Source organism: Protopterus annectens, chromosome 13.part0, assembly GCF_019279795.1.
Source record: "Protopterus annectens isolate FY-2018-M chromosome 13.part0, PAN1.0, whole genome shotgun sequence".
In the NCBI taxonomy this organism is placed as follows: Eukaryota; Metazoa; Chordata; order Ceratodontiformes; family Protopteridae; genus Protopterus; species Protopterus annectens.
Window position 1 is genome coordinate 358,512,401 of NC_056747.1, and position 15,960 is coordinate 358,528,360.

Genomic DNA, 15,960 nt, shown 5'->3' on the forward strand with positions numbered 1-15,960 from the left:
GGAACCTGCGGATGTCTCTACCTTGGATGGGTCCGGAGCCACTGTGCAGGCACCGGCTTCTGAGGGTGTATTCAGGCCTACTGACTTGAGTATTAAACTGACTCCATCTTCTTCAAGGCCTAAATCTCGAACCATGCCTAGTAAACTGACGCACAGACCGCATGGTCAGGCCTCTATGCCTAAAAAACAAATTATAAGAATGGCTGAAGACCTTATTACTTTAATCAGGGGAAGCCAGCCTTCCCCCTCTAAGAGACATAGTACTGAGTTTGCTTATGATACTTCTGACCAGGATTCTGAATTTTCTGTTTACTCTGATGACCAGGATTTACCCTCATCTACCTATGAGGATTCTGATGTTGAGGACTCTATTCCCTCTGCTTCCCCCCCAGAGGATGTCTGTTTTGGTAAAACCTTGCATACTCTCAGGGAGCATTTTCGTTGGAAAGTCAAGATTTCTCTGATTCTAAAAAGAAGCTTAGGGATTTCTTACTCCTGCCCCAGCACAGGCCTTTAGCCATACCTCCTGTACTAGACATTGTTGTTGATGCCTGTTCGGAATCTATCTTGGCCCCTGACTCTTTACCTCCTGCTCCCAGAAAACCTGATAGATATTACAGGGTCCCTGACTCTCAAGTTCTTTTTAAAAATCCTACTGCGGATCCCAAGACCATTTCACAGGGACCCAAGGACATTAAAGCTACTACTGCCAAAAATCCTACCCCCTCTGATAGAGACTCCAGGGCGCTGGATAGATGGGGTAAGAAGGTATACACTTCTGCAACTTTGGGCATTAGGGCCTTAAACTGCCAGTTTCATATGTTAAAGTATCAGCAGCATATTATTAGATTGCTTAAACAGAAAATTGTTTTATTCCTGATTGTGCTGAAAATAAGGATTTGCAGGATTTACTGCATTCAGCTGAACAAGTTGGAAAACATACGTGGTTTTGATTCACTAGAGGCATCTTGCATGGCTGCTGTAACTGGGTCTGTACTTAGAAGGCATGCTTGGCTTAAGGAGCAGTCCTAGCCAGATCATGTTTAAGTGAAATTACTGGATGCTCCCTTAAACCAGGACCGCCTGTTTGGCAACAAGGCAGAAGACGTTCTTAAAAAGATGGCGGAAAAAAGCTAAATCTATGCAAACTAAGTGCAACCTCCTAGATTTAGTAGGCATTGACCTTCCAAGAATTGGTCCTTTCCTGCCTCTTCCCGACCTTCAGTCCAAACCCAGATCTAGCAGAGCTCCCAGGCTTCAGTCCCAGGGTACGCACAGGACTAAGCAGTGGGGGGCCCCCACTTCCAAATCTGGGAGTAATAAAACTCCCCCCATGGTAAACTGTCGCAATGACTTATTTTTAAAACTTCCAAGCACTTCTCAACTGACTGCCCCTTTGGTGGGAAAGATTGCTCTTCATGCAAAGAACTGGGAACTCCTTACCCAGGACAAATGGTTTTTAAATATAGTGTCCCAGGGATACAGATTTCATTCCCACACGTTACCAACACCAAGTGGGTGGCCAGATCTACCCCCAAATCAATGGGCAGAGGCCCAAAAGCAAGTACTTTCTCTCAAGTTATGGGGGCTGTTCGATTGGTACCAGAAGAGGAAAAGGGACAAGGTTTCTACTCCAGACTTTTGCTGCTACCCAGTAAAGACAATTCTTCATGGCGTCCAATCCTGGACCTGACTACTCTAAACACCTTTTTGGTGATTCCAAAATTCAGGATACTGACTCTTCACCAGTTGCTCCCTATGCTAGGCAAAGACGCCTGGTTGGCAACAATAGATTTAAAGGAAGCATACCTGCACATCCCAGTCAGGGACTCTTGCAGATGATACCTACATTTCAAAGCAGGCTACACGCAGTATCAGTTCTCTGCACTTCCCTTCGGCGTATTTACTGCGCCCAGTGTATTCACAAAGTGCCTAGCTCCAGTCATTGCATATTGCAGGCAAAGAAATATTCAAATATACCCATACCTGGACGATTGTCTAATTCAGGCCGAAAGCCAGGACATACTTTTGAATCATTTGGCCTTTGTACAGAGGGTGCTAACTTGTCTGGGGTACACCGTAAATGAAAAGAAATCACACCTGGTACCCTGTCAACAAATTATATTCCTGGGAGCAAGCTTGAGTACAACTTCCCAGATGGCTTTCCTCATGCCAGAGAAACAAATTCATTTGACAACCTACTTTAAACAAGTGGCTACAGAAACCCTGCTATCTGCAAGGCAAATACTACAAGCCTTGGAGTTCATGGCCTCCTGCATTCTTGTAATTCTATATGCAAGACTGCATATGAGGAAACTACAATGGTATCTAAAATGCCTATGGTGTCAATATTTTCAAGATCTATAAGCAATAATTCCCATCATACCTTGCCTATGCTTAGAGTTCCTTTGGTGGGCAGAGGCCTGCCACCAGAACAAGGGAGTACCATTCACACTACCCCCTGCCACCCAAACCCCAACAACAGAAGCATCAGACTATGCATGGGGGGCTCTCCTGGCAGGGAAGTGCATTCAGGGCAAATGCAACCCAAGTCAAATGCACCTGCATATCTACCAAAAAGAAATGTTAGCTGTACAGAATGCTCTGACAGCTTTCAAGGACCACATTCTTCCAGGACAATTAATGGTAAAGACGGACAACACCACTGTTATGTGGTACATAAGCAGGGGGGTACACATTCTTACCCCCTCTGCAGACTAGCCATGGCATTGTGGAACGCAGCCCTGAGCTACCAAGTGCATCTACAAGCTCAATTCCTGCCATGAAAACTAAATCCACTGGCAGGCGAACTAAGCAGAAACCTCATGGACCCACACGAGTGGAAACTGGAACCAAGGATGTTATGTGATCCTATCTCGCCTACATTCTGTACTGATGGGCTCGGAGCCGATCCTCGGCTCCGACTCGGCACGCTATGCTATAGAGCGAAGCCTCTTATTGGCTGAGCTATTCTCTATCCCAGGATGCACCACCACTACTTCCCCAGATCTCGTTTGCCGCTTACAAGCTAGGATGTGGTCTCGAACTTGGCTGAGCTAAGTGCTTTTTTTCTGAAAGTTTTTCTGTCAGGAAATTCTTTAATCTTTACCCAAAAGTTGTTTTAACAGCTGTTGTTGTGTATAAGTGTGTTTTTGCAAATTTTTTGTGGTAAATTTGTGTGACTGGACAGGGAAAGGTTTCCGTTTAAGTTAGAGGGGCCTTCCCCTAGTTCTTTAATGAGTCTTCTTGTTAATTTGAAGAGGTCAAGTACCTGTTTGAGTTAGAGGGTTCTTGGCCCTCTTTTTCGTGTATTTGTATTTGTTTAAGTTTCTTGGGCTTTCGCCTATCGTTTATAAAAAAAAAAAAAAAAAAAGTTTTTATTGTGGTGAAAATCTTTGTGTTTCTCTCTGTTATAGTGAGTAGTCTACAGGCGTTAGGTCTAAGGAGCATAGACCCTCAGGATTCAAGAAGTGCACGAGATGCAACTATAAAATGTCCATCACAGACTATCACTCCTTATGCGTGTACTGTTTAGGCGCCAAACACCTTCAGGAGTCCTGCAGCATGTCACGCTTTTTCCTCTAGGGTCCTCCAAGAGAGGAAGAATAAATTGATCTTAAAAGGGCTTATCAAACCCTCCTTCGAAGAGGCCTTATCTTCCTCTTCCTCTCCAGCTAAGAAAAAGAAATCGTCGGCTCCGACCAGCCCGTCGGAACTGACCACTAAGAAATCTAGGCAGGCTTCTCCATCGGCTCCACGGACTTCGGAGCCGAGGGCGGAACGGTCTGCCTCGATGCCTCCAGCCTCAACTCCTCTGGTTTCGGAGTCGATGGCTGGGGCTTCGAGAGGCGGGTCACCTTCATCGGCTCCACTGATTTTGGAGCCAATGAGGGTTGCCGGCTCAGACACTTCCCCTTCGGCGCCGAAGCCCTCTTCTGCACCAAGGGAAATTGCTATGGAATCTCCCTTGGCACCGATATTGGTAGTCCATTCAGAGCCGGTCCCCCGGTCCTTCGGAGCCGATGGAGAAGTCAGCTCGGACCCGATCGGTCTCCTCCCGATCTTCCAAGATGTCGGATTCGGACATCGACAGGGTGCTGCAAAGACTTTTTCAGTCTCCTGTATTCCAGAAATTAGTTTCGGCTCCAGCCCGTTCGGCTTCGGAGCCGATGGCCCACCCTGTAGTTCTGGTTCCTCCTCCAACAGCCTCGGCACCGTTGGAGCCGGTGCTGGTGGAGCCGATGGAGGTTTTTGGGTCGGCTCCGACCCTTACTCCAACCCCGGCTCTTGAGTCTGAGTTCGGTACACGGACCTCCTCGGTCGGCCCCGGGGGGGACGCTTCGGGACCGATGTTTTCGGTTCCTAGCCTTCCTCTCGGTGCGTCGGCTGCGGGGGTGCCGTCTACTGTTGTGGCCCCGGGGGTTGTACCTTCCCAGGACTCTGGCAGTCCGGCCTTCAGGGCCATGAGGAGTGCTTCGGCCAAATCCTCTTTGGCTACCTCCACGGTCTCACCGGCACCTTCCCTACACACGGAGACTGGGTCTTTCGTGGTCCCCCTGTCGCTAGACAGTGGAGCCCCGGGGCCTGAGGTCACCCCCAATGGGGTTTCCCCCCCTCCTGGAAGTCCCTCCGAAGCTTCTTCGGAGGAACCCCCAAGGAAAAGACTGTGCAAGAGGAAGCACGTCGACTCCCCTGATGAGTCTCTCACGTCGGACACCGATCTTGATGATGCGGAGGGGTCCCCCAAGTCGTCCTCAGATGATGTCTCCTTTGCAGACATCTTTGAAGCCCTCAAACAACGAGGCGGCTGGCATTCCAAACCCCCTTCCGCTGACGAGTCAGTGTTCCTCAAGGCCTTCGGGGCTCAGCCCTCCGCCTCCTGGGTGTCTCCGCCCTTCGACGAGCTCCTAGATTTGATCTGTCGAAGGGCGTGGGAGCATCCAGACACTGTGGAACCGGTGCCTGCTCGCCCAAATAAATTCTTATCAGCACCCCCAGAGAAGGAGTTTCTGACCAAAGGTGTGGCTGTAGATGCCCTGGTGGTGGCATCTGCTACCCAACAATATGTAGCAGAGGCTTCGACGTCCGTCCATCCCCCTAATAAGGAGTCTAGGAGCATGGACCGGTACGGGAAGCGCACCCTCAGTTCAGCGGCCTTTACCTTAAGGTCCTGAACTATTTAACGCACTTCTAGATTTCAGAGGGATCTGATCAAGGAGCTTTCAGATACCCTCTTGGGTAACCTATCTGAGCAGCTGGCCCAGACGGTTGGCTCTCAGTTGGCTACGCTGTAATCGATATCAAACTCGTCCATGAGGCTCATTTCATATGCAGCCGAGGGGGCGAGTAGAGTGGCGGGTACGGGTGTTGCTCTACGGAGGCAAGCCTGGCTCCGCCTGTGTCATTTTGCGGAAGCCTTTAAGTCTTCCTTTGCCGACGCTCCCTTTGATGGGTCCTCTTTGTTTGGACCCAAGGTAAAGGACACATTGACCCGCTGTGAGCAAGAAGGTAAGACTTTGACTGCCGTAGGGGCACGATTTTCCACTCCCTTTCGGCCTTACCCCAAGGCTAAAAGCGGAGGGAAAACGTGGTTCCGTAAATCCCAGAAGTCTTATCCCTCGCAGCAGGACGATCCCCCTTCTAGAGGCAGAGGAGGGGGAAATTTTTCTGGAAGACGCCGTCCCAGAGGCGACAGAGGCCCCTGCAACACTGGAGACCGCGAGTCCTTTCGTGGCTCTTCAGCCTTCCACAATCCCTGAAGGATTGCCCGACTGTGCAGCTCCGGAGCCAGTCGGGGGTCGTTTTTCAAGGCACCTAAAAGCCTGGGAAGGTATCACTCAGGACCGATGGGTGCTTCGAATCATCGCTGGAGGTTACGCCATCCCCTTTTCACACCCTCCACCGCCGTCCAAGAAAATCCCGGACCCGCCACCCAGTCAACAGGAAATCGCAGCCATCAAAATCTCAAAGCTGCTTCAAAAAGGAGTCATTCAACCGGTCCCCGCAGACCATATCGGATTCGGGACTTACTCAAGATTCTTTTTGGTGCCAAAAAAGACCGGGGACTTGAGGCCCATTTTGGATCTCAGCATCCTAAATCGATCAGTCAAAAAGTCCAAGTTCCGAATGGTCACCTTACAATCCATTCTCCCACTGCTGGAGAAAGGTGTTTGGATGTGCTCCATAGATCTCAAGCACGCCTATTATCACATCCTGATAGATCAGGCGTCCAGGAGACATTTGCGCTTCAGCCTGGGAGACAGTCATTTTCAGTTCTGCGCACTGCCCTTTGGTCTCACCACAGCCCCCAGGGTGTTCACCAAATGTTTGGCGGTCGTGACTGCTCACCTGAGGAGTTTAGGATTCCAGGTGTTTCCGTATCTGGACGACTGGCTCCTAACTGCCACCTCCAGGCGTCTACTATTGCAGAACCTACAAGCCACCATATCCCTAGGCACTTCCCTTGGAATCACCTTCAATTGGCCAAAGTCTGTGTTGCTGCCATCTCAGCGCATAAGGTTCATCGGAGTAGAGATAGACTCAAACCAAATGCGGGTCTATCTTCCTACAGAAAGGATACAGACTATACAGGCTCAAGTCCGAGCCTTGCTTCTCCGATCCAAAGCTCCAGCCAGGATGGTCCTGCAGCTATTAGGCTCTATGTCGGCCACTGTTCTCCTAGTCCCCTTAGCAAGATTGCATATGAGAATTCTCCAGTGGCTCCTATCGACACAGTGGTCCTTTCAGGATCTCCCTCTCAGTCACCTCATACGGATCACGGAAACCTGCAAATGGGACCTTCGCTGGTGGCTGGTGCCCTCCAATCTGGATCAGGGACGACCCTTTGTTCCACCTCCTCCTATGGCCACATTGATGACGGACGCCTCCCAGACGGGGTGGGGGGGGCATTACCTGGGCAGGTCAGTCCAAGGCAATTGGCATTGTGATGAGAGTCTCCTTCATATCGACATTCTAGAAATGAGGGCGGTGTTTCTGTCTCTACAAGCCCTCCACGATTACTTCCCTCAGGGCGTAATTGCCATTCTCTCCGACAACATGTCAGTAGTCTGGTATCTGAACAAGCAGGGAGGGACCAGATCCTACCCCCTTTGCAGAGAGGCCATGAGAGTTTGGGAATGGGCAGTGGCGACCAGACGTTTTCTGGTAGCGACTCATATCCCTGGGAAGTCCAACGTGATAGCAGACAGACTAAGCAGAACTATTCTCTCTCCTCACGAGTGGTCTCTGAACGATGCAGTGACAACTCAGATCTTCAGCAGATGGGGGAACTCCTTGTTGCAACCTTTTCGCAACCCCGCTGAACGCGAAGTGCAGAAAGTTCTTCTCTCTCACTCCAGCTCTGGGGGAGAGTCCTATGGACGCATTAGCCCATCCTTGGCCCACCGGCTTGCTATACGCCTTCCCTCCAGTTCCCCTCCTTCCCAGAGTGATCCAAAAGGCGTCTCACTTGGGGAGCAAAATGATTTTAGTTGCCCCTTACTGGCCTCGTCAGGTATGGTTCCCCTATCTTCGGAAATATGCACTGGACGGACCATGGTTCCTGGATCAGATCCCAGACCTATTAATTCATCAGTCGGGACAACTCCATCAGTCCCTTCACACTTTGAAGTTAACAGCTTGGCTCCTCCTCTTCAGACTATGGTCAGGAATCATACTTTAGACCCGGAAGTCATACGTATCTTATCCTCGGCCCACAAGTCTGCCACTAAGAAATTGTATACTAGCAAATGGAAGAGATTTGCTATTTGGGCTCAACTCCGGGGTCTAGATCCCATCACTGTTCCGGTGTCAGAAGTCCTGAAATTTCTAACTTCCCTATTCAATCAAGGTTCTTCAGTCTCTACTATCAAGGTCCAATTGGCAGCTATTTCCAGTTTTCATGAATCTATAAACCCACCTTTAATGAGCAACAGATTGTATAAAACCTTCATGAAAGGTGCTGCGCTTTTACGACCTCCGATTTCTCATCCTGTTCCTCCGTGGGATCTCGATGTGGTAGTACGTGCCTTAACCTCCTCCCCCTTCGAACCGGCAGCAACCTGTGATTTGAAACTTCTTTCTTGGAAAACTGCCTTTCTGGTCGCGATTACTTCTGCCAGAAGGGTTTCAGAGCTTCAAGCTCTGTCTGTCAAACCACCGTACCAGGTTTTTCACAAAGATAGAGTATCCCTCAGGCCTATCCATCTTTTGTCCCTAAAGTTTGTTCCAGTTTTTGCCTGCAACAGTCATTAGAACTTCCAGTTTTCTTCCCAAAGTACTCAAACAAAGCGGAATACATCTTCCACACATTGGATGTTCACAGGCAATTGCGCTTTTATTTAGACAGGACCCAACAAACACGGAAAACAGATCAATTGTTTGTGTCCTTTTCGGATAATAAATTGGGCAAAGCCGTCACAAAGGTCACTATTGCCAAATGGATCAGAGACTGTATTAGTCAGGCTTATTCCTCTTCTAATAAAGAGCTTACAACCTCTGTCAAAGCTCACTCTACAAGAGCTATGGCTACTTCAATAGCATTCCATTCTAAGCTTGCCATTAGTGACATTTGTGCTGCGGCTACGTGGTCTTCCCCGCACACCTTCATTTCCCACTACAAATTGGATGTGGCATCTCGGGGGCGAGCTTCATTTGGTTCCACAGTTCTCAGGAGTGTTTTCCCGTGAGCCACCCAGGAATTAGGTGCTAGGGACGCTGTCCCATCAGTACAGAATGTAGGCGAGATAGGATCACATAACATCTTTTAGTTATGTACTTACCATAACTTTAGATGTTTGGGATCCATCTCGCCTACATTCCTAATAACCCACCCTCCTTCCCCCTGCCTTGGAGATCAGAAGAGATCGGACAGTCCGAGTTCTATTGTTTCATCTTGAAACATCTGGCAATGTTATATAAACAGTTATGTGTGTGTCCATGAGTGCGGACAAACAAGATCTGGGGAAGTAGTGGTGGTGCATCCTGGGATAGAGAATAGCTCAGCCAATAAGAGGCTTCGCTCTATAGCATAGCGTGCCGAGTCGGAGCCGAGGATCGGCTCCGAGCCCATCAGTACAGAATGTAGGCGAGATGGATCCCAAACATCTAAAGTTATGGTAAGTACATAACTAAAAGTTTTTCAACATGTTGACGAGCAAATGGGGGAGCCCAGATATAGACCTGTTTACCTCCCCCCAGAACCATCAATTGGACGCATTTTGCACAAGGACTCCCCACAAACAAGCTTGGAAAGTGGATTTATTTTATTTATTTATTTTACATTTGTTGACCGGGCTAGTCTGGCTGGATACATGTCCATTTTCAGCAGAGGCCCGAGGAGAAAAGCTCCACTAAATACTAAGTACATTACAAAAAAAAAAAATCACAAGTGTTTAGAAATAAAAAATTAGAAATCATAACAACACACAGAATGCAAGATACTTTCAAAGAGAAGCACGTTTCCAATAAGCAGTTCATGCCATATTAGCAATTTTACATAAAAAGTAAAGTACATAGTTCGATTAGTACAGTAAAAGGAGAAGAAATCAGACAGGTAGTGATGGGAAGAGTGAAGGAGAGATATAGTATAAGAAAGAAAAGGTTAGTCTGGTGTACTGCAGGAACAAAGCCAATGATTGAGGTAGTACAGTTTAATTTTCTGTTTGAATTGTGGTAGGGATGTGGTCAAAGTTATGTCACAAGGTAAGAGATTCCAGCTTCTACCTATAGTGTTAGTGAAAAGAGAACAACCTGCTGTGTTGTTTGCCTTTATTGATTTAGTCATGAGTTTACTAGAGGAGCGAAGCGAGTTCAGATTGTTATACGGGATTAGAAGTTGAGAGAGTATAGGGGTGTTGTCAGGTAGGTGTAATATGTTGTGGGCTATAGTGAGTTGAGGAATTTTTAGGTAGTTTTGAAATTCGAGCCAGCCAAGTTGTTTTAAATTTATACAGTGGTGGGTCCTAAAGGGGTTACTAGTGGCGAAACGAGCTATGTTATTATAGCAAGTTGCAAGTTTGTTAAGACTGTTTTTCTTGAGGTTAGTATAAATGGGGGAAGCATATAGGAGAGTAGATAGGAGATGGGATTGAGCAATTTTGGTTCTTGTTGCTGGGGTTAGAAAAGGTTTGATACGATATAGGGATCCAATTTTTCTGTTAACAACCTTGATGGTGTTGTTAATGTGCTGATCGAAGGAAAGATGATTGTCAATGGTTATTCCTAGAAGTTTAGTAGTTGGATCAGGTGAGATGATAGTGCCATTATTAGAAGAAATGGTAAAGTTTAAAGGGGGGGACCGAGTGGTGGGGGAGAAGAGGAGGAGTTTAGTTTTTTTTGCATTTAGTAGGAGAAACCGTTTAGAAAACCAAGTTTCTACTTTGTTAAAGGTATTTTGCGTCAAGGAGATCAGTTCAGTAGAAGAAGGTGCGGAGCAGATAAGGGTAGAAATCTGCATATTGTATGCAGGTAGCTTGTGGGATAGCAGTCTGAAGATCGTTTATAAAGAGGGAGAACAGAAGTGGACCTAGAATGGAGCCCTGGGGAACTCCGATGGAAATGGGCAAGAGAGATGAGATATGGTTTTCCCAAATTACTGCTTGTTGTCTGTTGTTAAGATAAGATTTAAACCAATTAGTGGCTAGTTTATCACAAGGAAGAGATTCAAGAATATTGATTAAGAGAGAGTGGTTAACCATGTCGAAAGCTTTTGAGAGATCAATGAGAAGAGCGGAGGAGAGAGAATGGTTGTTTCGATTTTTGTTGATAGTATCTACAAAGGAAAGAAGGGCAGTAGTGGTACTATGATGGGATCTGAAACCATGCTGGCAGTTTGCTATTATGTTGTGGAGAGAGAGGTGGTGTACCAGTTGCTGGTGAATACATTTTTCCATTATTTTTGCAAGGGGTGAAAGAAGGGCAATTGGTCTAAAGTTGGAAAGGTCAAGGGAGTTTCCACCTTTATGTAGTGGTATAATATAGGAGACTTTCCATATATCAGGGATGGTTCCTTCTTGGATAGTTCTGTTGATAAGTAAGGATATAGGATAAGCAATTTCTTTAGCAGCTTTCTGAAGGAAAAGAGAAGGGAGCTTGTCAGCAGAAGGGGTACAGGGTTTCAGTTTGTGAATGAGTTTGAAGATGAATGAGGTAGATATGGGTTTTAGAGAGAAATTGAAGGAAGAGGTGCTCTGTCCTTTAGCTGGAAAAACCTATCAGTTTATGCCTTTCCTCCTCTGCTCACCAAAGTTCTACTAAAGATCAAACAAGACAAACCAAGCACGATTCTGATTGCACCAGACTGGCCACGCTAGCACTGGTATCCCCTTTTGCGCAGTGTCACTGTTGGCCCCATGGCACCTGCCTCAGACTCCTACCCTATTGTCTCAGCAGGAGAGCCAGGTTCTGCACCCTCCGCTTCAGACACTGAACCGAGACGCCTGGCTAATTACCTAATCTCTCCTTTACCATCCCTCATTAAACCAGTGATGGATATCATTTTAGAGGCAAGGAGGCCTAGTACTAGAAAATTTTATGCTGAAAAATGGAAAAGATTCTGTGCCTGGAACCAATCTCAAGGGATTAGCACAGCAAGTGCCCATTTTACCTCAGATTTTACTTTACTTAACTGAGATGCTTCACAAGAACCTGTCTTTCTCCTCCATCAAAATGCACGCCTCAGCCATTTCAACTCATTATAACACAGAACCCTCCCCTCTTCTCTCCTCCACTGCTCAAGCAGTTCCTCAGAGGGGGTCAAAGATTTACGATCACCAATGAGAGCTCTAACTCCAGCCTAGGACCTTAACTTTGTATTGGAGAAACTCACTGTTCCTTCTTTCGAGCCAGCTGCTACTGCAAACTTAAAATTCCTTTCTTGGAAAACAGCTTTCCTTTTAGCAATCACTTCAGCAAGAAGGGTATCTGAATTACAGGCCCTTATAGTAGTGGAGCCTTTCATCATCTTTCATGCGGACAGGGTGTCCCTCAGGACCAATCCCTCATTCTTGCCCAAGGTGGTATCCAGTATGGCCCTTAATCAGTCCCTTTATTTGCCAACCTTCTTTCCTAATCCACAGAACAAAGGGGAACAAATTCATCACTCCTTAGATGTGCACAGACAACTTAGGTTTTACTTGGACAGGACTAAACCTCAAAGGAAATCTGAACAACTGCTGGTGGCATTTGCTGCAGGTGCAGAGGGGAAACTATTTCAAAGCAAATCATTTCCAAATGGATAGGCCATTGCATTCATTTCTGTTACAAGCACCATGGAAAACCTATTACACAGGGGATCAGACCCCACTCAACCAGGGCTGCATCTACCTCTACAGCCTTTGTCAGAAGTGTCCCTACCAGGGACATCCTAGAAGCTGCTTCCTGGAGTTCAGTACATACTTTCACCAAGTGTTACCATCTGCCAATTTTGTCTAAATCCAGAGCTGGCTTTACCACGGCAGTCTTGCAGGGCCTTATAGCTGGTCCTAATGCTATCTAAATTCCTCCTCCCATCCTTAGCTTTGGGAATCTACCCAAATGTGATGTCTGCAGCAGTGAAACACGAAGAACATGGTATAGTTGTGTACACTTACCATAAATGTAGATGTTCAAGTGTATTCACTGTTGCAGTCCTTGTTACCCTCCCTCCAGCCCCCTTACCGTTTTTGGCTATACCTCTACTCTCCTTTACTATGCTCAAAAGCTTTTTGGTGTATTTGCTTTTTTGTTGGAGTTATAACCTTGTATATTTATAAATTTCTTTGCTTCCCATTAGGGGGGCACCTGACATCTGCGGCAAGAAAAACTGATGTAATGGCATCGGCTGCATGTTTTATACCCCTGACGACCTGAAGTCACGGAAGAAGGGACAGCAACCGACGCAGAACCCAAAACTTTGATGTTATGTGATCCTATCTCGCCTACATTCTGTACTGATGGGCTCTGAGCCGATCCCTCGGCTCCGACTCTGCACGCTATGCTATAGAGCGAAGCCTCTTATTGGCTGAGCTATTCTCTATCCCAGGATGCACCACCACTAATCTCCCAGATCTCGTTTGCCGCTTACAAGCTAGGACGTGGTCTCAAACTTGGCTGAGCTAAGTACCTTTTTTCTAAAGTTTTCCTGTCAGGAAATTCTGTATTCTTACCCAAAAGCTGTTTTAACAGCTATTGTTGTTGTACGAGTGTCTTTTGGTACAGTTTTTTGTGGTAAAATTGTGTGTTTGTTTTAAGGGAAAGGTTTCCCGTTTAAGTTAGAGGGGCCTTCCTCTATTCTTCAGCTAGTTTCTCTTATTTTTTTTAAGGAGGTCAAGTACCTGTTTAAGTTAGAGGGTCTTGGCCCTCCTTTTTAGTGTTGTGATAGTGTATTGTATCGTTTAAAAAAAAAAAAAAAAAAAAAAAAGTTTTTTGTATTGTGAAGTCTTGTTCTGATTTGGTAGTGCTTCTTTTTTTCAGTGTTTTGAGTGACTTTTTTAAGGCATTATGTCAAAAGAACATAGACCCTCAGGGTTCAAAAAGTGCACGAGGTGCGGTTATAAAATGTCTTTAACCGATTATCACTCCTCGTGCGTATATTGTTTGGGCGTCAAGCACCTACAGGAGTCCTGCAGCGTGTCACGCCTTTTCTTCTAGAGTCCTCCAAGAGAGGAAGAATAAATTGATCTTGAAAGGGCTGATTAAACCCTCTTTCGAGGAAGCCCTATCTTCCTCATCCTCTCCAACTAAGAAAAAGAAAGTGTCGGCTCCGACCAGCCCGTCAGAACCGACTGCTAAGAAATCTAGGCAGGCTTCTCCATCGGCTCCACGGACTTCGGAGCCGAGGGCGGAACGGTCTGCCTTGATGCCCCCAGTCTCGACTCCTCTGGTTCCAGAGCCGAGGGCTGGGGCTTCGAGAGGCGGGTCACCTTCATCGGCTCCACTGATTTTGGAGCCGATGAGGGTTGCCGGCTCAGACTCTTCCCCTTCGGCGCTGAAGCCCTCTTCGGCACCGAGGGAAATTGTTTTGGAATCTTCCTCGGCACCGATACTGGTAGAGTCTATTCGGAGCCGGTCCCCCAGTCCTTTGGAGCCGATGGAGAAGTCGGTTCGGACCCGATCGGTTTCCTCTAGATCTTCCAAGATGTCTGATTCGGACATCGACAGGGTGCTCCTAAGACTATTTCAGTCTCCTGTGTTCCAGAAATTAGTTTCGGCTCCAGCCCATTCGGCTTCGGAGCCGATGGCCCACCCTGTAGTTCTGGTTCCTCCTCCAACAGCCTCGGCACCGTTGGAGCCGGTGCTGGTGGAGCCGATGGAGGTTTTTGGGTCAGTTTCGACCCTTACTCCAACTCCGGCTCTCGAGTCGGAGTTCGGGACACGGACCTCTTCTGTCGGCCCCGGGGAGGGGGGACGCTTCGGGACTGATGTTTTCGGTTCCAGGCCTTCCTCTCGGTGTGTCGGCGGCGGGGGTACCGTCTACCGTTGTGGCCACGGGGGTAGGACCTTCCCAGGATTCTGGTGGTCTGGCCTTCAGGGCCATGAGGAGTGCTTTAGCCAAATCATCTTTGGCTACCTCCACAGCCTCGCCAGTACCTTCCCTACATACGGAGACTGGGTCTTTGGCAGTCCCCCTGTCCTTAGACAGCGGAGCCCCGGGGCCTGAGGTCACCCCCACTGGGGGTTCCCCCCCTCCTGGAGGTCCCTCTGAAGCTTCTTCAGAGGAGCCCCCAAGGAAAAGATCGTGCAAGAGGAAGCTCGTCGATTCCCCCGATGAGTCTCTCACGTCAGACACTGATCTTGTTGATGCAGAGGGGTCCCCTAAGTCGCCCTCAGATGATGTCTCCTTCGCAGACATCTTGGAAGCCCTCAAACAATGAGGCTGCTGGCTGTCCAAACCCCCTTCTGCTGACGAGTCGGTGTTCCTTAAGGCCTTCGGGGCTCAGCCCTCCACCTCCTGGGTGTCTCCGCCCTTCGACGAGCTCCTAGATTTGATCTGTCGAAGGGCGTGGGAACATCCAGATTCTGTGGAACCGGTGCCTGCTCGCCCAAATAAGTTCCTGTCAGCACCCCCAGAGAAGGAGTTCTTGACGAAAGGTGTGGCTGTAGATGCCTTGGTGGTGGCATCTGCTACCCAGCAAGATGTAGCAGAGGCTTCGACGTCCGTCCATCCTCCTAATAAGGAGTCTAGGAGCATGGATCGGTACGGAAAGCGCACCCTCAGTTCAGCGGCCTTTACCTTAAGGTCCCTGAACTATTTAACGCACTTCACCAGGTTTCAGAGGGATCTGATCAAGGAGCTTTCAGATACCCTCCTGGGTAACCTACCTGAGCAGCTGGCCCAGACGGTTGGCTCTCAGTTGGCTACGTTGTCATCGATATCTAACTCGTCCATGAGGCTCATTTCATATGCGTCCGAGGGGGCGAGTAGAGCGGCGGGTACAGGTATTGCTCTACGGAGACAAGCCTGGCTCTGCCTGTGTCATTTTGTGGAAGCCTTCAAGTCTTCCTTTGCCGACGCTCCCTTTGATGGGTCCTCTTTGTTTGGACCCAAGGTAAAGGACACATTGACCCGCTGCGAGCAAGAAGGTAAGACTTTGACTGCCGTAGGGGCACGATTTTCCACTCCCTTTCGGCCTTATCCCAAGGCTAAAAGAGGAGGGAAAATGTGGTTCCGTAGATCCCAGAAGTCTTATCCCTCACAGCAGGACGATCCCCCTTCTAGAGGCAGAGGAGGAGGAAATTTTTCTGGAAGACGCCATCCCAGAGGCGGCAGAGGCCCCCGCAACATTGGAGACCGTGAGTCCTTTTGTGGCTCTTCAGCCTTTCACAATCCCTGAGGGATTGCCCGACTGTGCAGCTCCGGAGCCAGTCGGGTGTCGTTTTTCGAGGCACCTAAAAGCCTGGGAAGGTATCACTCAGGACCGATGGGTGCTTCGAATTATCGCCGGAGGTTACGACATCCCTTTTTCTCACTCCCCACCTCCG

General features: G+C 48.1%; 1 protein-coding gene across 1 annotated transcript in view; it reads left to right on the top strand.

The window, feature by feature from the left end:
• TCF3 (transcription factor 3) overlaps positions 1–15,960 on the top strand; it is a 2,378,933-nt gene that overhangs the window by 1,741,756 nt on the left and 621,217 nt on the right. The window lies entirely within an intron of this gene.